Source organism: Eubalaena glacialis, unplaced genomic scaffold, assembly GCF_028564815.1.
Source record: "Eubalaena glacialis isolate mEubGla1 unplaced genomic scaffold, mEubGla1.1.hap2.+ XY H_2, whole genome shotgun sequence".
In the NCBI taxonomy this organism is placed as follows: Eukaryota; Metazoa; Chordata; class Mammalia; order Artiodactyla; family Balaenidae; genus Eubalaena; species Eubalaena glacialis.
In genome coordinates this window covers 2,597,810-2,617,972 of record NW_026871156.1, presented here as the reverse complement: position 1 = coordinate 2,617,972, position 20,163 = coordinate 2,597,810, and positions in this window count along the sequence as shown.

The following is a 20,163-nucleotide window of genomic DNA, read 5'->3' as shown; positions in this document are numbered from 1 at the left end:
AGGTTATTTGTCAATTACATCTCAATAAAGCTGAGGAAAAATACACTACAGACTTAAATGTAAGACCTAAAAGTGTCAAACTCCTAGAAGAAAACATGGGGAAAGTTTTTTGATACTGGCCCTGGCAATGATTTTTTAAATATGAAAGAAAAAGAACAGGCAAAAAAAATAAACAAATGTAATTTTGTCAAACTGAAAAGTTTCTGCATAGCAAAGGAAAGAACAATTGAAAAGACAATCTACAGAATGAGAGACTATGTATGTATATGATAAAGTGCTAGTATCCAAAATTGTTAAGGAACTCCAAAATCTCAGTAGCAAAAATATCAATAACATGATTAAGAAACAGGTCAAGGAATTGGGTAGACATTTTTCCAGAGAAGAAATACAGATGGCCAACAGATATATGAAAAGGTATTCAACATCACTAATCATCAGGGAAGTGCAAATCAAAACCACAATGACATATCACTTCTCACCTGTTAGAATGACTATTACTGGAAAGACAAGAAACAAATATTTGGAGGATGTAGAGAAAAGGGAAGCCTGGTTGACTGATACAGGACTGATCAACCTGAAAAACATACTATGGGAAAGAGATAGACACAAAAAGTCACATATTGTATGATTTCACTTATATGAAATATCTACGATAGATAAATCCATGGAGACAGCAAATTACCGACTGCCATGGATGGCAGAAAGTGAAAAAGGAGAGTGAGTGTTAGATTTTCATCTGGGGTGATGAAAATGTTTAAAACTAGATACAAGTGATTTCTGCACAACATTGCAACGATGCGTATGAAACATCACTAAATTGTACTCTTTAAACGATTAACGTTTGTGTTAGTTTGAACCATACCTTAGTATTAAAATTTGGAAAACATTTTCAAATTTTTTCATGAAATGAAACATACACTTTATTACTCACCAATTCATTGCTAAATACATACATCAAAGGAGTGAAAAGAAAGACATATTCAGATATGTTCATTGTAGTTTATTCATAACAGACCAAAATAGAAAATAATTAAATGTCCATCAACAGGTAGGTGATATACAGAAGATATATCTACACAAAAGAATGCTCTTCAGCAACAAAAAGGAAAGCAATATGGATGCCAAATAAATTAAACTCAAAAAGATGCTGAGTGACAGCATCAGCAAAAGAGAATATAGTATATGATACTTTTGAAATAAATCTCTAATAAAGAGTATTGTGATGGAAAGCTGATTAGTGGTTGTCTAAAGCAAGGAGTAAGTTAATTTACGGGAATTAATTAAAATACCAAACAAGTATAATGAAATGTCCTATATCTTGACAGAGGTAGATATATGTATAAATGTACATACACATATATATCTCAAATACATGTTTATATCTAAACATATACACATAATTTATATAAATACGCACATGCATATTTAAATAGTATACCTACTACATTTTTAATATATATATATTTGAACTGTATACTAACAATCTGTGCATGTTTTTGGTGACAGATTACAAACCCTTTCCTTCACAGTCCCTCCTTTACTTACCTCACAGACTCATCACTCACTTACTTTCCTGACCTTTTAGCACTCCCCAACCCCCTTAACCATTAGTCACATCCCAAACCACCATCACTGATGCCATATACTACCAGAAAAATCCCCTTCTATCACCTAGGAGCCACTATCTCAGAGATGTCCATTACTGAGCCCAGGAAACTGGTAAACTCTGGTAATAACACAATCTAAAATGTATTTATTACCTTTATGTTATAAAAGTTTTTCATATTTTACCTGCTTAAGTTTTTACAAAACGATAATGAAGACAATATTATCCTTCACATTTCAGCAGTGATGAAATAAGTTTAAGTGATACAGCCGGGATGTGAGCTCAGTGAATCTTAAGTGCTACATTTAAATTTTAGCTCCCTTTTGTAATGTGGAGTAAGTAAAGTATCTGCAGTATAGAAACAACAGACAGCTATAAGAGAATACCTCTATGGTGACTAGGACATAGAGTTCACTCTCAATATATGTCAGCATTTCTTATTACTATAGCTGAACTTAAGGCTCTTGGCTACTGTTTAGGGTAGGTACTACCACGATTCCCCTCTTTCTAGAAGAGACCAAGTGACTTGTCAAAGGTCACTCAGTTGATGTATGGTGTAGTTGGGCTCAAGCTGTGGTTACTTTCCTACTATAAACCCTTCTGTGATTTTATATCCTCCTTTGGATAAAGTCTGACACTATTAGTATGCCATTTAGAGCCATGTGTGATCTGGTTCCATCCTTCATCTTGATGAATGTATTAACTTAATGTATTTGATTACCCCCACTTCCTTTCTCTCTATCTACAACCTTTCTCTTCCTTTTCCTCCTCCATCACTATGCCCCTCTAGCACATTTAAATTAGTTGATTATATACCCTGAGAAAACCATAATTCAAAAAGTGACATGTACCACGGTGTTCATTGCAGCTCTATTTACAATAGCCAGGACATGGAACCAACCTAAATGTCCATCAACAGATGAATGGATAAAGAAGATGTGGCACATATATACAATGGAATATTACTCAGCCATAAAAAGAAACAAAATTGAGTTATTTTTAGTGAGGTGGATGGACCTAGAATCTGTCATACAGAGTGAAGTAAGTCAGAAAGAGAAAAACAAATACCGTATGCTAAGGCATATATATGGATTCCAAAAAAAAAAAAAGGTACTGATGAACCTAGTGGCAGGAGAGGAATAAAGACGCAGATGTAGAGAATGGACTTGAGGACATGGGGACGGGGAAGCTGGGGCGAAGGGAGAGTAGCATCTACATATATACACGACAGAGGCAGAAATCATGAACGTAACGGAGACAGAGAAGGCAAGGAGAGAAACAGAGAGACATCTAAGTAAGAGAAAAGCCAAGGTTGTTGTTCCTTCTTCCCAGAAAGCCTTCTCCTCAAATTTAGTTGCGGCTGGCATCTTCTTGTCATTCAAGGTTTCAGCCCAATTATTACTTCTTTTAACAGTTGAGGTCTGATATCAAGTGCTTTGTCCGATTTCCACATTATTGTATCCCTATGCCCCTGAACTGTGAGAATGCAGAAGTCCCTCAGTACATAGTTGCAGAATGATCGAATAAGTGAGTAAGCATTCTGTACATTCAGACCCCTCAACTACAATTTTTATTGATGAGGCCCCTATTATATACTAGGTCTTTTCACATTTAGAAACCTTACAATATCTTGTGCTATAGAGGACCAATGAAAATAACGCCTTTAATACTAAGTGCCAGCTAATGTTTTGAGCATCTTGATTTATTTAATTTTAGAAAACAGGTGTAATATTTTATTTCCTAGGAGGGAGAAAAAATTCATTTTACAAACAGTCACCAAGAGATTAAGCTTTTTGCCCAAGGTCACACACATGAGTAATTGTCAGTGCTATTTGACTTCAGAGTCTCTGCTGTTAATACAACACATAAGAGGTTCAAATACCTCCAGTTCCACCACCAGTTATTTGAGTTTGAGCAAGACACAACTTCTCTCTGTTGCAGTCTCGTCATCTGTAAAATGAGAAAAATAGTGTATCTATCTATTTATTTTTAATTTTTACTTTATTTATTTATCTTTATTTTTGGCTGCGTCAGGTCTTAGGTGCAACACGCAGCATCTTCGTTAAGGCATGCGGCCTTCTCTCTAGTTGTGGTGTGTGGGTTTTCTCTCTCTAGTTGTGGTGTGTGAGCTCCAGAGTGCATGCACTCTGTAGTTTGTGGCATGCGGGCTCTCTTGTTGAGGCACGTGGGCTCAGTAGTTGTGGTGCATGGGCTTAGTTGCCCCGAGACCTGTGGGATCTTAGTTCCCTGACCAGGGATAGAACTCACATCCCCTGCATTGGAAGGCATATTCTTTACCACTGGACCACCAGGGAAGTCCCCAACATAACGTATTTAATGTAAAATGTGTGGACAAAAAGTTGTCACTGACCATCTACTTCTACAAGGATTACATCATTTGTCCACTGCCATTTCTGACCTTCAACACCTCTGAAAGGAGTTCAGGGTGGAGATCAGGAATGAGGCCCTCTGTGCTCTGGGAAAAAACTAGGAGAGCAGGTCTTCAGATAGTTAGATGTTTTCAGGAGAAAACTTTATAAGGCCAGATCTTACATCTCCTCATGTCTAGAAAGGCACTAAAATTATTAACAGGGACATCTGCTCCTTGTGACTAGCAATCTTCCACTGATATGTGTGCTTGGTTGCACATACCCCACTTCACCAAAATCACCTATATCCTGGCTCCTCCCTTACCTCTCCAGAGTGTTTTCTCAGAGCTTTCTGAGATGCTGCATCCCACGTTATAGTCCTCATTTTGCCCCCAATAAACTTAACTCACAGCTCTCACACTGTGCAGTTCTTTCAGTTGACAACTAAAATAGATAATATAAAAGTAGAATTTATTTCATTGTATTGTGGTAAAAAATAACATGTAATCTACCCTCAACAAATTTTCAAGGGTATAGTTCATTATTGTTAACCCTGTACACACTGTTGTACAGCAGATCTCTAGAACTTTTTCATTTTGCTTGACTGAAACTGTGTATTCTTCAAACAACAACTTCCCATTTCATCCTCTTGACTCTACCCAGCCCGTGGCAAGCACCATTCTTCTATCTGCTCCTATGCGTTTGACTACGCTGGATTATTTATGTAGGTGCATTTATGAAGTATTTGTCTGAATCTGGGTTATATTTAACATAATGTCTTCCATGTTGTCATAACCTACTGTAAGGTAGGTTTTCCTTTTTTTATAATATTCCATTGTGCATTGGCATGAACTTTGTCTCTTTCTCCTTCTTCCCCTGCAAATTTATATTTTGAAACTCGAATCCCCAATTTTTTTTAGTTTGATGTAGGTTCCACTTGTTTATTTTAGTTTTTATTGCCTGTGCTCTCAGTCCCATATCCAAGACATGGTTGCCAAAGCCAGTATCCAGAGGTTTTTACCCTATATTTTCTTGTAGAAGTTCAACAGTTTCAAATCTTACATTTAAGTCTCTAATCAATTTTGCCTTTATTTTCGTGTGTGGTGTAAGATTAGGTCTCAGTTTCATGTTGAAGAGACTCTCCTCATTGACTAGTGTTGGAACTCTTCCTGAAGATTGATTATACATGTGGGTTAATTTCAGCACTCTTTATTCTGTTCATTGTTCTATATATCTTTTTGCCAGTCTAATGACTGTTTTGATTACTGTAGATTTGTAATATGTTTTAACTCAGGAAGTATGAGACATTGTAAGGTTCTTCTTTCTCAAGATTATTTTAGCTCTTCAGGGTCCTTTGTTGTTCCATATGAATTTTAGGATTATTTTTTCTATTTCTGTGAAACATGCCCCTTAGATTTTGATAGTGATTGTATAAGATCTTCAGATTGCTTTGGGTAATACATACATTTTAACTATATTGAGTATTCCAATTCACAAACACCGATGTCTTTATGCCTGTTTGTTCTTCTTAATTTATTTCAGCAATGCTTTGTAGTTTTTAGCAGAGTCTTTTGCCATCTTGGTTAAGTTTATGTCTATGTATTTTGTTTTTTCATGCTATTGAAAATAAGATTGTTTTCTTTTTTATTGAAGAATCGTTGATTTACAATATTATGTTGGTTTCAGTTATACATCAAAGTGATTTAGTTAAATATATATTTTGAGATTACTTTGCACTATAGGTTATTACAAGATACTGAATATAGTTCCCTGTGCTATACAATAGGTCTTTGTTGATTATCTATTTTATACATAGTGGTGTATATATGTTAATCCCATGCTCTTAATTTGTCCCTCACCCCCTTTACCTTTTGGTAACCATACGTTTGTTTTCTATATCTGTGAGTCTGTTTCTGTTTTGTATATAGATTCATTTGTATTGTTTTTAAGATACCACATATACATATCATAGAGTGTTTGTCTTTCTCTGACTTACTTAACTAAGTATAATATTCTCCAAGTCATCTATGTTGCTGAAATTTTCAGTGTGGGAAGGGTGTAGATTCAGGTCTGGCCTGCTTGGTCCTGGTGTGGGTAGGCTGGGCAACCAAAACCCAGGAATTTTACACAGTATTTTGAGGGAGACTTATGGTGGTAGAGGTTTGACCAGTGTTGAGGATCAGCAAGGGACAGTGTCTGACACCCTCATTATTTTACCAGTCACTACTGGCTGGCTCTGGTAGAGATTTTAAACTTTTCATACGCCCGTATTTTGGAGACAGGACCCATTCGGTGGCTTTTATTGGGAAACAGTAGAAGATGTGTAGCTTTCTCAGCCTTGTGGAATAATTGCGCATACACCAACTGGGTTGATGAGGGAGAAGGAAGGAAAGGACATAGAAGGTGGGGTCCAGTATGGAAACTCCAAGCAGTCTTCTCAAAGAAGATTAAACTGTGTCAGGTGGCCTTTTCTTGGGAATTCCCCCTCCACCTCTTCTACACCCACCCCCTGCACCAGTACTGCCATCAAACTCCCCCACCCAAACTCCCAAGGCACTTCCGCAAAGCTAGTTTTTTCAGAATTTGTAGCCCCAGAACATTTGCATTCTACAGCCTCACCTACAAAAAAGAAGTTGCCAGGGGATTTTAATTTCCATTTTTCCTGTACTCGTTTTTGTCAGAAGCGTCAACTTTCTTCACTGATTGCGTATATCCTTCCTACCTTGCTTTCCTTCACATTAGTCTCTCCCTTCCATTTTTCTACTTTTTCTCCTGTTTCTTTATCATACAGCTGCCTCATGATAAACCATGTTAAAACTGCAAGAAGGCAACTGGAATATCCTCCTTACCAGCCTCCTCTCTGATTCCCATCCATCTTATTTTACACTACCCCACTGAATTTATTTTTTAATACAGCAGTTGTTTTTATTAGTTACCCATTTAATACATATTAGTGTATATATATCAACCCCAACCCCCCAATTCATCCTACCACCATATGTGTACATATAGCTGATTCACTTTGGTATACAGCAGAAACTAACACAACATTGTAAAGCAATTATACTCCAATAAAGATGTTAAAAAAAAGTTTTAAAATGACAAAAAAAAAAAAAAAGATATCTATCAGCCACCTTTGGTGGCTGCAAAAAGCATTGTAGCACAGCAGACATCCCTAAATTCCTTAGTCCAAATAGTATTAGATAACATAGTTGCCTTATAAAATGTGTAGTCATAAAATGTTTCCCCATCAGCATATACATCCATGTTTGCTTACTACATTTGAATAATTTACTCAATTCTGAAGTTTCTGTGATGGGAAAGTGATGTTGCAAAACCAAATGGCTCAACTTTTAAAACTGCTTTGCAAGGAGAAACTTATGCTGTAATTCAGACAATGTTGTGCTTTCATACCAGATGAGACCTCTAATATAGCTCATCTAATGACTCACATGAGCAATCAAACATGTACTAGTCCAGGGGAAATCTTGGGTAAATTGTTCAGTTCTGGGGTTCATAATTGAAATCTCTGCTTATTATATTGTTATTGTCGTTGGCTATACTCTGTTGTATACCGTAATATCTCTTGTGCCTCTTGATGTATATTCAAAACTCCAACTAAAATAATGATGTCTAAATGACATGAAACTATTGATTATAGTTCTATATAAAATGATGGGCATGCACAATGCACATACAGGGTAAAACTGGCATAAGTCCAATTGGACAACTCAGAATTTACTACCAGTCTTTGCCAAGCATTCTACTAACCTATCCGCCTAAAAAGAAAGAAAGAGCCCAGCTAATAAGACTTGGCATCAAGGAATAGAGTGGATCCAGGGCAGGTAAACAACCACCCAGTCATCAGGGACCCAACATTTGATTACCTAAAGCTTTCTATTGAAAGATCAATGATCAAAGGGGGAAAACTGATGAAGTAAAATTTTTACCTTACAGCATGACAAGAAAATTTAAACCTAAAATTCTCTTTCTCTGTCCATTTGGGTCTCTTCCCTCCCCTTTAAGTGTGCAATGTTGATAAACAAAAATTAACCAGACCTCCTCAAAGATGGGAGCACCTGCTCAACCATAAAGATCTTTTTTCTTTTCTTTTCTTTTTTTTCTGAAGCCAGCAAGTAACTTCTTAAAAGAATAGTGTTCTTTCCCAACTCTGTAGGGCATCATTGTGACTTGTTGATTGCTTTGCACCTACTTACTTGGACTATATATCCATGGTGAACTTTATGTAAAATATCAGTATGTCACTTTGATGTATGATCCTTTGTCTCAAGGACTGCATCTTCAAGTTCTAATAGTTGGAACAGATTTCAGAGCTTTCTGAGAGCCAGTCTCCCAGGTTATAATCCTCAGTTTGGCACAAATAAAATTCTCTTTTTTTTCCTTAACTTGATTGTTAGTTGAATTTTCATTGACAGCAAGACATTTTATTCTTTTTGATGCAATTGTAAATTGGATTGTTTTCTTAATTTCTCCTTCTGGTAATTCATTGTCAGTGTATAGAAATGCAACAGATTTATATTAATTTTGTATTCTGCAAATTGATCCAATTTATTGATGAGTTCTAGTGTTTTTTTTGTAGTGTCTTTAAGATTTTCTATGTATAATATTGTCATCTACAAACAGGTTTGTTCTGCCTTTTCTATTTGGATTCCTTTTCTTCTCTGATTGCTGTGGCTAGGACTGCCAAAACTGTGAGTAAAAGTGGTGAGATTCGGTATCAGTGCCTTGCTCCTGATCTTAGAGGAAATGGTTTCAACATTTCACCATTGAGTATCTTGTTAACTGTGTGCTTGTCATATATGGCCTATGTTATGTTGAGATATGTTCCTTCTGTACCCACTTTGTTAGGAGTTGTTTTTTTTTTTTTTATCCTGAATGGATGTGGAATTTTGTCAAAGGCTTTTCTGCATCTATTGAGATGATCATGTGGTTTTTATTTTTAAATTTGATTTGTTAATATGGTGTATTACATTGGTTGATTGGCAGACATTGAACCATCCTTGCATCTCTTGGATTAATCCCATTTGTTCATGGTGTATAATCCTTTTAATATATTGTTGGATTCAGCTTCCTTATGTTTTGTTGAGAATTTTTGCCTCGATGTTCATCAGTAATTGTCTTTTTGGGGGATATCTTTGTCTGGCTTTAGTATTAGGGTTATCTTGGCCGCAGAGAATGAGTTTGGAAGTGTCCCTTGGTCTGCAATATTTTGGAATACTTTCAGAATGATAGGCATTAAGTCTTCTCTAAATGTTTGATAGAATTCACCTTGAAACCATCTTGTCCTTTTGTTTGTTGGGAGTTTATATACTGATTGAATTTCATTTTATCACTTATCAATTTATCACTCAGATAAATGAGAAATCATGTATCAGTGTGTTTTTTTAAGTGAAGTTCTCTTATTATGAGTGAACTTCCATGACCTTTTCCTATATCATGAATAATGTTAAGGGCCATGTATATATAATGTGCATGCGATGTGCTCTGTTATTATGCTTTCAAATGGCAATTGAGTTATCTCAGTATTATTATTAAAATGTCCATTTTTTATACTGAAATATTTAAAATTTTCACATGTATTTGGGTGGAATTTGTGTTTTTAATTCTGTGCCACTGCTAAGGGTTTATATTATTTCATTTTCTTTTTGTCTATTCATGTGTAACAGCCAAGTGTTCAATTATACAAGCTTTGGATTGGGCTTGAGAAGTAGTAGGACTTATTTCTTTCATCTCCCCACATTTTGTTTGGAGCTTTCCTTTTCCATTTATTTTGTTGTTACTCTTACATGTTTACCTTCTGGTCTCCTCAGAATGCTCTTCAGTGAGGTTTATTTTTTCCTTAGTTGTGTTAGAATATACGTAAGATAAAATTGTCTGTTTCAATCCTTTTTTTTTCTCCTTTTCTCTCTTTTTTTGTTTTTCATGTGATACTTAACAATGATATTATTATTTAGCCATTTTTAAGTGGCAGTAAGAACATTGACAATGTTGTGCAACCATCACCACCACCCATCTCCAAAAATCTTTCATCATCCTAAACAGAAGCCCCGTCCCATGAAATGAGCACACCATGTTACCACCTACTTCCAGCCCATGGTAACCTCTATTGTACTTTCTGTCCGTATGGTTGTTGTAGTTAGGTTATTGAAAGAGTTCTGCACTAAGATATTGCAGAAGTTGTGGTTATTCCTGGCAATTTACTGCAGAGATTGCAGTAAGGCTCCTGTTAACCCAGAATTCCAAGAACAGAGATGTGGTTGAGAAAAAAACAAACAAACAAACAAAAATAAAGATAAAAAACTCCACCTTTTATTTAAGATTTGTACGACCTCAGCCCGAAAAATACAGATTCAAGAAGCACTTTGATTCTATTCTGCCAGACTAAAAAATGGAGGAAAGTCACAGGGGCAAGAAGTTACATAAATTGTTTGTCAAGTATTGTAACTAGAGAAAGCAAGAAGTAAGGGTGTTTGTTAAGCAAATATTTGTTGCGGGTGTGAAATGTTTGCATAATTACAAGGAGGAATCTTGTTACCATAAACTTGCAACTGGCATATGTTATTCCAAATATGGCTGGTGGTGTTCTTGGGGTTATACAGTTCATAGAATGTTCACCTTCTTAGTGGTACAGGAACATAACTGAGGACAGACGCTCAATGGCTGCCCGACTCCATTTGTTATGTCGGAACTGTAATTACTCCATTATGATTTCAATCTTTCATTACTGTGTTGACCAGTTTCTGCAAAGGTTGTGTTTTAACTTCCTTGTCCAATTTCTGCAAATATTGAAATTTTGCTTCTTAAGTAGTTACTGCAGAAGTTGTTTAGTTTACCTCTCTATTCACTACAGAGGCTGTGTTTGTTTCTTGGGCTGATTGTTTCAGAACTGTGTCTTAGACTTCCTGGGCCAATTGCTGCAAAGGTTGTGTTTATCTCTCTAGCTGTTGCTGCAGAGGTTATGGCTTGGCTCTTGTCTACCTGAAGAAGAATTTGTGGTTAGCTTTCCTAAAGATCACTGTAGAGTTTTGTGGGTCAGTTTCTGCAGAGGCTGTGGTTAAACCTTCAAAGTTGGTGGTCAAAGTGATTGTGGTTAGGCTTTCTGGGCTAGTTGCTTCAGAGGTAGTGGCTGGTTTCCTGTGTCAGTTGCTGCAGAGTTGTGGTTATTTTTCCTGGGTGGATTGCCATACATTTGGTTTGCTTTCTTAGGTAGATTGCTATAGAGATTTGGTTAAACTTCTCGGCTTGAAGTTCATGTTCATGTTCAATGGACACAAGGTACAGAAGTTGCAGTTAGACTTCCTATGTGCTTTTTACATCTAGGTTTTAGTATTCAGGTGTGGTTTGGCAAACAGTTCAGGAAACAACTGTCACTGAGGAGATAATGTATTACAATTCCAACGTACTGAAACCATACCATGTTATGGGGAGGAGCCATGCTGGTAAACAGCAGTGTCAGTCAAGAGACAGAAGGAGCAAGTAAAAATGCGTAGAAGAGCCTTTATTGTGCTTTCTGCATGAAGAGTAAGACAAGACAGAGTAAGCAGCCTTAGCATTGACTGGAGTATAGTGGTTTCCTAGAGTTGTCTTAGCCCTGGGATGATTAGGACAGGTGGATAGTGGCCTGAGTATTAGAAACAGATAAAGTGGGTGGTTGGCATATGGGCTTCAAATTGGTTGGTTTGCATTTGGAAGATGTGCCCTGGGCATGCTTTTTGTTATCTCTAGGCAGTAGCTAACTTTGGGAAGGGCAATCCCTTCCAGTGTCAGAAAGACCCCAAGATGTCAAAGCATAAAAGCATAAAAAGAAGTGCTTACAATTATTGGCCCTGTGATAGTCCGCTGTCATATTAAGAACTTTTGGGGTGTTGATGTCATGTTCAATGGTAAGGTCCTGGGCTGGAGGTGATATTGATTATTGTCTGAGGTGATGTCATCTGCAATGATGAGTTCCTGAGCAAAGGTGATGTTGTCTGGGATGAGGGAGTGCATTATCATTGTTAAGTGGATGCCCACTTGAGTTGATATGTCTCTCATATTTCTTTCTCTGTAGTATTATAAAAAGGCTGAGTTTGTTGGAGCCCTGCATAAGTCTGTAGGTAGACACCCTAGATTTGCTCAGTTACTATGGGCCATTTCCTTACTTATTAGTTTGGTGATGAGCAAGCCAGTGAGGTAGTTGGGTCGTACAGCTTATATTACCCAAGTTCAACGGCCTGTGGGTCTAAGCATTAGAGCCCCAGTATTGATTAAGTCCATGGAGTTTTATGGACTTAAAACTTTAAGCAAATTTTCATTTAAGCAAATGTTACAGTATTATTAATTTAGAACCTATGCTACAGAGGCGCAAAATTGCCCTTTTGTTTTCTTATATGAATTACTTTAGTATATAAGAAATTTTTAATATACTTATATATAATTTGTTATATACGTATTTTACTATATAAATTTTGTTATGTAAATTTGGATTTCCAATTTTGTCAAATTATGGATCTTTCTTTTAGTTTAGTTATTGTAACTTAGTGTACATTTATATTATTATATAAGATATATTATATACATGTCAGCATATAATTTATTTATTTACCTTTTTTTTTCTTTAGGGTTGCATCAGGGTTGTTTTGTATCTAGAGTTTGTTTTTCCCTTTTTAAAATATTTATTTTAGGCTTTTAGCCACCTGAAGCCAAGATTTTGAAGTTTTTCTGTCTATGGCTGATTAAAGGAAAAAGGGGATAGGAAAAATTCTGTTTGCCTGTCTCTAGACAGCAGTCTCTCCCTGGAATGGCACAGCCAGCTCCCTGATCTCAATATTAGCAACATCTGCATGAAGCACAATGCTTCCCAGGCTGCCACTGCTGTGTGGCGGAACCAGTTTGTAAGATAAACAGTCTAGTGGCATATCATTTCAATCTGAAACCAAACCACCCTGCTTGCTGCACCAATTGTTTTAATGTGGGTTTTATTATTGTTGAGGCCACAGGTCAGGAGATGAAATCAGTTGAAAAGAGCGTCTTCTCATAGTTACCAGGAGGATGGGCACACCATGCCATGGTGGGCCACATAGAGAGGTAGCAGGGTTCATCAGGAGACAGAAGGAGTGAGGAGAAAACAGGGGGAGATCTTTTATTGAATGGAAATTCCTTTTAAGAAGTGGGTGAGGCAGGGAAAGAAGGCTTAGGATTGGCTAGCTTTAATAATTTCAGTTCACTGTGCTAATTTCTACAGGTGCCTCTGTAGTTAGCAACCTTCTTGTGGTTCACTCAGAGATTGCAGTTTGGCCTCCTAGGCTGCTTGATACATAGGTTTTGGTTAGGTTCCCTGGATTGATGCTGCACAGTATGTGGTTTGCTCGGATGGTTGATCTGGAGGTTTTTTAGGCTCTTTGGGCAGATTTCTGCAGAGGCTTTGGTTAGGCTCCCTTGGATAGTTGACATAACGTTATAGTTTGACTTCTGGATTTGTTGCTGCATAGGCTGTGGTTAGGTTTTGGGGACTAAATGCTGTTTACTGCTATTACACCATTCCCTAAAACAGAGTCTGACACTCTAGTAGATGCTTATAATCAAATCTGAAAAGGATAAAAGAACATAGCATAACTACGTTATGAGTATTCTCTTTTAAAAATTCCTGAAAAGGGGCTAGTTTATAAAATGTATTGGTAAAAAACTCCAAAAAGGCACTAATAATATAAGCAATTCAATTGGACAAAGAACATGATTTGTATTTACAAAAGAAGGAAAACATTCGTGGTCTTTAAATGTAGGGAGATGTCCAACTTCACTCTTCATAGGAAAAATGCAAAATAACACTACTTTAAGATAATAATTTTCGTTTATCAAATTGGCAAAAACTAAAAGCTTAACTATTGACAAGGCTGTCACAAACAGGAATGTACCCTGATGGCACTCCTATAGAGGACAAATTGGCAATATATAGCAAAATTACCTACCTTAGATTTTAAGTGAGAGTAAAGATTTTAAAAATAATAATCACTTCAAATTATTTCTAAAAATATTCACGTTTACTGACACTAATTTTGCTTCTCTATCACTATGTCTTGCACCATCTCTTCCCTCCAGCAGAAATGGCTTCCCACAGAATTATGTTTTTTGAGAGTTCCAAATTGTTCCCTCACATCACTCATACCTTTTCTGTTTCTTCCATGGTTAGTGTGTGCATACACACACAAAAACTTAAATATATGTTAACATTAATACATAAATAACAAATATGAACATACATAATTTTTAAACATAAAAATACATGTAAATAGAAATACATATAAATTTATATTGTATACAAAAAGTGTATGCTATATATTGTAATAATGTATACATAGGTTTTCCTGCTTAACATTTAATGAAAAAATAATTTATATTTTAATTATGTTTTATTTATTTGTTTTGCTTGTCACCTCATTTAGAATATGGCTACATGAAACAGGGACATTTTTAATTAAAGGCACTGTTGTGATATAATGCGATTGAGAAATCTTTATGCCTGTTTCCCTCTTCACATCTCCTAGGCTCTCCTCTCTTCCAAAACACTTTGAATTCCCCGTCAGATACTTCAGGAGGAGTGTAATACCCAGAAGGGACCACGGCCTATGAAAATGGGTAGGTCTGAAGGGGAACCCAGGTTGAGGTCCCTTTTTGGTGGTAGGCATTATGAGACAATTCAGCCACTGAGGTCCTCTTTGGCTTCATGTTTAGAACTTGGCTGAAACCAAATCCATGTTTTAGAGGGTGACAGCATTAGCTGCTGCTCAGGTGCTCTGTCTTATCACCAACAGAAAGTTCACCTTCTGCTCAGTTCAGGGAGTCAGCAGGAGTTCAGGGTCTCTAAAAGCCTACACATCATTTGTAGAAGGGATCTAAACTTCAGGTATCCCCTGAGGTATGCCTTTGGGTCTATGGACAAGGCGCCATTTAGGGGATGTCTATTTTGGAGGGGACCTATAGGAGGTAGTGTATAGGGACTGAGGGGAGGGATTTGGAAGTCTCTTTGGGGGCATACCCTTTTGCAATAGGGCTCAGGAATATTTGGGGGGTGGTCTTTGGTGTCCATGTTTCGATAGCACACGGTATTTGCAGTGTTCTCCAAAGGGAGGTGGATTTGGGTAAAATTTGAGATTTCTAATCAAGGCAGGATTTGAGGAAGATTGTTTAAGTAAGGGTCCTAGTAAAAGTGTTGGGAGCTTGCCAAAATGGCCTTTGTGACCCAGGTTCCATTATAGGGTCCTTCAAGCATTTGGGGACCTGGGTCAATAAGATTGGATGCATCGGCGCTCACTTTTTTTGCAAGGATATTCTTCAACTTAGGCTAAGAAGGGATACTGGAGCCTAGTCAACTAGGATCTTGCTGAGAAACAGGGTACCATTAGGACTTCATTTGCTATAGCTTTATTCACCATTCATGAAGATATGGGGCCCTTCTTATCAGGAAAGGAGAAAGGACAATTGTGCTGAAGGGACACAGATATAATCGTACCTAACTATATGAATTGGTTATTCATGAGGGAGAGTATAGTCCCAATATAGAGAGCCTTTTTTTAGGACAGTTGTACATGTGTCATGAAGAGTATGGTCTTTGCTCATTCATGTACATAAACCACGTATAGATTCCCCTAACAGGTTATAGAGTTTGGAGCCTTGCATCTAGTGAAGGAGTAGATACTTCTGTATATGAGGAGGGAAAAGCCTTCCGGTCCAGTATGTCAGTTACCTGCAAAGGTTCTAAATTAAAAATCCAGCATTGTTCTTTGCCAGCTGTGTGATCACAGGCAATATTTTTGCAGCATCCATTGGTGGTATGAAGGTGAGGCTAAGAAGAACAGCAAATACTTACATGAACTTTACAGTGTGGGGAATGTAAGTCTTTATCAGGTGTCATAATACACCAAGCAATTTAATAGTACTCCAACTACTAATGTTAATTAGGTAGTACTTACCGTGTGTCACACTCTTTTTTAAGCACTTTATTCAAATTTAGTCATTTAAACTCTACCACTGGGGTAAGTTACAATTATTATCCTCATTTTATAGATGGCCCAGAGAGGTGAGGTGCCTGTCTTCAGGTCACACAGCTAGTAATCATGGAAAGAATTACTGTGAGGGTCCAACACTTCTCTTGGCTCACCTTTGAGCTGAAACACAAAAAAACCTTTGTTTCTTCCTAAGGAAGGACAGCTAATGAGTTATGTCAGAAAATGATAGAGTAAGGCCCTCCAAAAATTCTCTCCATTACAAAACTACAAAGTTGTGACTCAACTTTTTCAGAACTCTGGAAACTGACAAATTTTTAGAGGAACTAGGGGAGTATTTATGTGTTTAAAAATGACTGAATCTTGGTAAGGTCAGCAAACTCTAGACTGAATCTTGGTAAGATCAGCAAGCTCTAGAGACTAAATTGTCCCAATCCCATCCTGCTTTTTCCAACTTAATAATGGTACACTTTGAAATAGCATGCATTCCTTTTGCATCCCAGTAGCCACCAGAAGGAGTAGAACAAAGTGAGAATTCTTTCAGAACCTCACCTCCAAAGATTTGTCGTTATCTGATGTGTCTGAGGTGTTCCTTGGAAGACTCCATTTGCAAGACTGTCTGTATTTGACATAATTTCGAGCTCACCCAGTGCAAATTAACTTTACCCTGGGGAGTTGCCAAAATAATTATAGGAGCAGAAAGAAAATTTGAAGAAGTAATGCCAAGAAACATCCCGAATTTGATGCAAAACATCCACATACAGATTCAACCAGCTAGACAAACTCAAAGCAGGATAAACTCAAAGAGATCCATACCAAGACATATTATAATCAAACTACTGAAAGCCAAAAACCAAGAGAGAATTGTGAAAGCACTGTGAAGCAACCCATCACATGTAAGAGATCCTCAATTAGACCAAAAACAAAGATTTCTCATCAGAAACCATGCAGGGCAGAGGACACTTGGATGACATTCATAGTGCTAAAAGAAAAAAACAAAAACAAAAACTGTCAACCAAGAATTTTATATCCAGCAAAACCATCTTTTGAAAATGAGGACAAAACAAAAAACGGAGAGGATTTATTGCTATCTGCCGTACAAGATGAGATAATTCCTGGAGGGAGTCCAAACTAAAATGAAAGACCCTTTGATGTTAACTCAAATCCAGAGAAAGAAAGAACAACAGTAAAAGTAATTATATAGGTATATACAGAGGATAATTTAAACGAATTTTTTATTTGTATGATTGTAGTCTGAATAATAGTCCCAAAATATGCCCACATGTTAATCCCCAGGACATGTATGTTATTTTATGCAGAAAAGCTTTGCATATATGATTAAATTAGAGTCTTCAGATGGGAAATTGTCTTGGGTTATCTTGGGTGGATCTAATCAAAATGTTTCTTATAAGAGGAATGCAGGAGATGTCGGAGTCAGAGGAGAAGCCAGTGTGATGACAGAAGTAGATAATGAAGTGATGTATTTGAAGATAGTAGAAGGGGTTACTAGCCTAGGAATACTGGCAACCACTAAGCAAAAAAGGGCAAGGAAATGTATTATCCCAGTAGAGCCTCCAGAAGGACCCCGTCCTGCCAACATGTTGACTTTAGCCCAGTAAAACGGATTTGGGACTTCTAACATTTAGGATTGCAAGAGAACAATTTGTAATGTTTTAAACCACTGAATTTCTGGAAATGTGTTACAGCAACAATAGTAAACTAATGCAGTTACTTTTTTTCTCTTACCAGATTTAAAACACAACTCCATAGGAAAAAAAATTATTAATTGGTGCTGATGTATAAAGTGTATAAAGATGTAATTTATGATAAAAACAACACATGAAAAAGGGGGATAAACTACATAAAAGCAAAAATTCTTATTTTGAAATTAAGTTGGTATTAATCTGAGCTAGATTGTTAGAAACTGTCAGTTTAATTTATAACAACCTAACTCCAGAGCAACCACTAATAAAATGACTCTAAAATGTATATAGTAAAAGCAATAACAAATAACCATAAAAATGGTACACTAGAAGATGTCCAATTAAAAAGAAGAATGGCAGTATGGATTTTTTAAAAGCATGACCAACTACATGTTGTCAAAGAGACAAATCTTAGAGTGAAACAAATAGATTTTAAGTAAAAAGTTGCAAAGAAAAGTTTCATGCAAACAATAACCAAAAAAGAGCTATAGTGACTATACTAATGGCAGACAAAACAGATTTTAAATAAAAAATTTTATGAGACAAATGACAGTATATATTACTATATTATTGTATTAGATTAATAATATATTATTGATAAAGGGGAAATCTGTTGAAATACGTAAGAATTATAAACATATGCTCACCTAACAAAACAGTTCCAGATACCTGAATCAAAAACTGACAGAATTTGAGAGAGAAATAAATAGGTTCAACAGTATATCCAAATAAATGACAGAACATAAGATCACCAAGGGAAGAGAAGACCTAAACAACACTATAATATAAACCAAGTGGACTTAACAGACATGTACAGAAAATTCCTCCCAAGGACAGAAGAATACACTCTCCTTTCAAGTGAACTAGGAATGTTCTCCAGGATAGACTTTACGTTAGGCCATAAAACAAGTGTCAATAATTTAAATCACACCAAATATGCTCTCTGACCACAAAGGAATGAATAATGGGAAATCAATAATGGGAGGAAATTGTGAAAACTTGTAAATATGTGGAAACTAAACAGCACATTCCTAAGTAATCAATGAGTCAAAGAGTGTCCAAGGGATATTGGAAAATACTCTGAAGTGAATGAAAATGAAAACACAACATACCAAAACATGGGATACGGCAAAAGCAGAACCCAGAGGAATATATGTGTGTGTGTGTGTATATGTATATATACACATATATACATATACACACACACACATATATGCAAGCCTACATAAAAAGGAAGAAAGGGTTCAGAAACTGGAAAAAAAATCTAACCCCAAAGCAAAGCGAAAGAGGAAAATAATAAAGGTTAGTATGAAAATAAATAAAATAATATAAATAGAAAAAGAGTAAAGAAAATCAACAAAAACCAAAAGTTGGTTCTTTGACAAGATTATTAAAACTGAAAAACCTTAGGTTGACTGAAAAAACAAAGAGAGAGAGAGAGAGAGATGACTCAATTACCGAAACCTGAATGAATAAGATAAAATTGCTATGAAACCATACAGAAATAAAGAGAATTGTTAGGAATTCGCTTGGACATTACTTTTGACTATATGAAATAGTCAAATTACTAGAAAAACAGAGTGACTAAAACTAAGTAAAAAACTAGAAAATCTGAATAGACCTGTAACAAAGAGGTTGGATTAGTAATCAAAATTTCCACAAATAAAAGCATGGGACCAGATCTTTTTACAGTGTACTCTACCAGATGTTTTTCTGAGCATGCCAGTGGCGGAATGTCAGAGACACAGGTGTACTGTATATTAGCAAACAGTTAATGTCATATCTTATCATTATTCCATAGAAATGCATTGGGTGCTTATTGTGTATCAGGAGGTTTGTTAAATGGTGGTGCCTATGATGACTTGGTACTGTGTTTTTCTTATTTCATGGGCACTGGTAACATTAGCATTATGCTTTCAGGATCACTCTGGAAGGGTGTTTCAAGGCCTCATTATGAAATCATGTCCCCAAATGGAGGTTTCTCTGGTGCCTGGGTATATCCTCACCCATAATCAATTTCATATTAATAGGAAAAACATGTATTAACATATAAATTTTACGTTAATATTTAAACTTAACATTTAGTGTTTAGGGCATAGACAGCATTGCTGTAAACTTTTTACGCAATAGTGATTATTCATTTAATCTTATTTCCATGTACGTAACATTTCAAATTTCATAACATATCGACCATATCAGGTGGCTGCTGTTATCACAGTTGTATAGAAGAGGACAGTGAGGCATTGGTCCCTAGTCACTTATTAAGTTCAAGAGTGGTAATGGAAATCAGAGCGCTCAGGTGGCAGGGTAGAAATTTTAAATGCTTAAAATATGTGCTGTTAAAAAGAACCATAAGCAGTTCCGGGAAACTTTAGCACCCGTTTGGTTTCATATGCCTCTGTTGCAAGTCTCTTTCGGCACGGACTTCCACTCAGGCCGTTAACACCTAGAGTCTTGTATAATTCGAGACCAAAAGTCTTGAC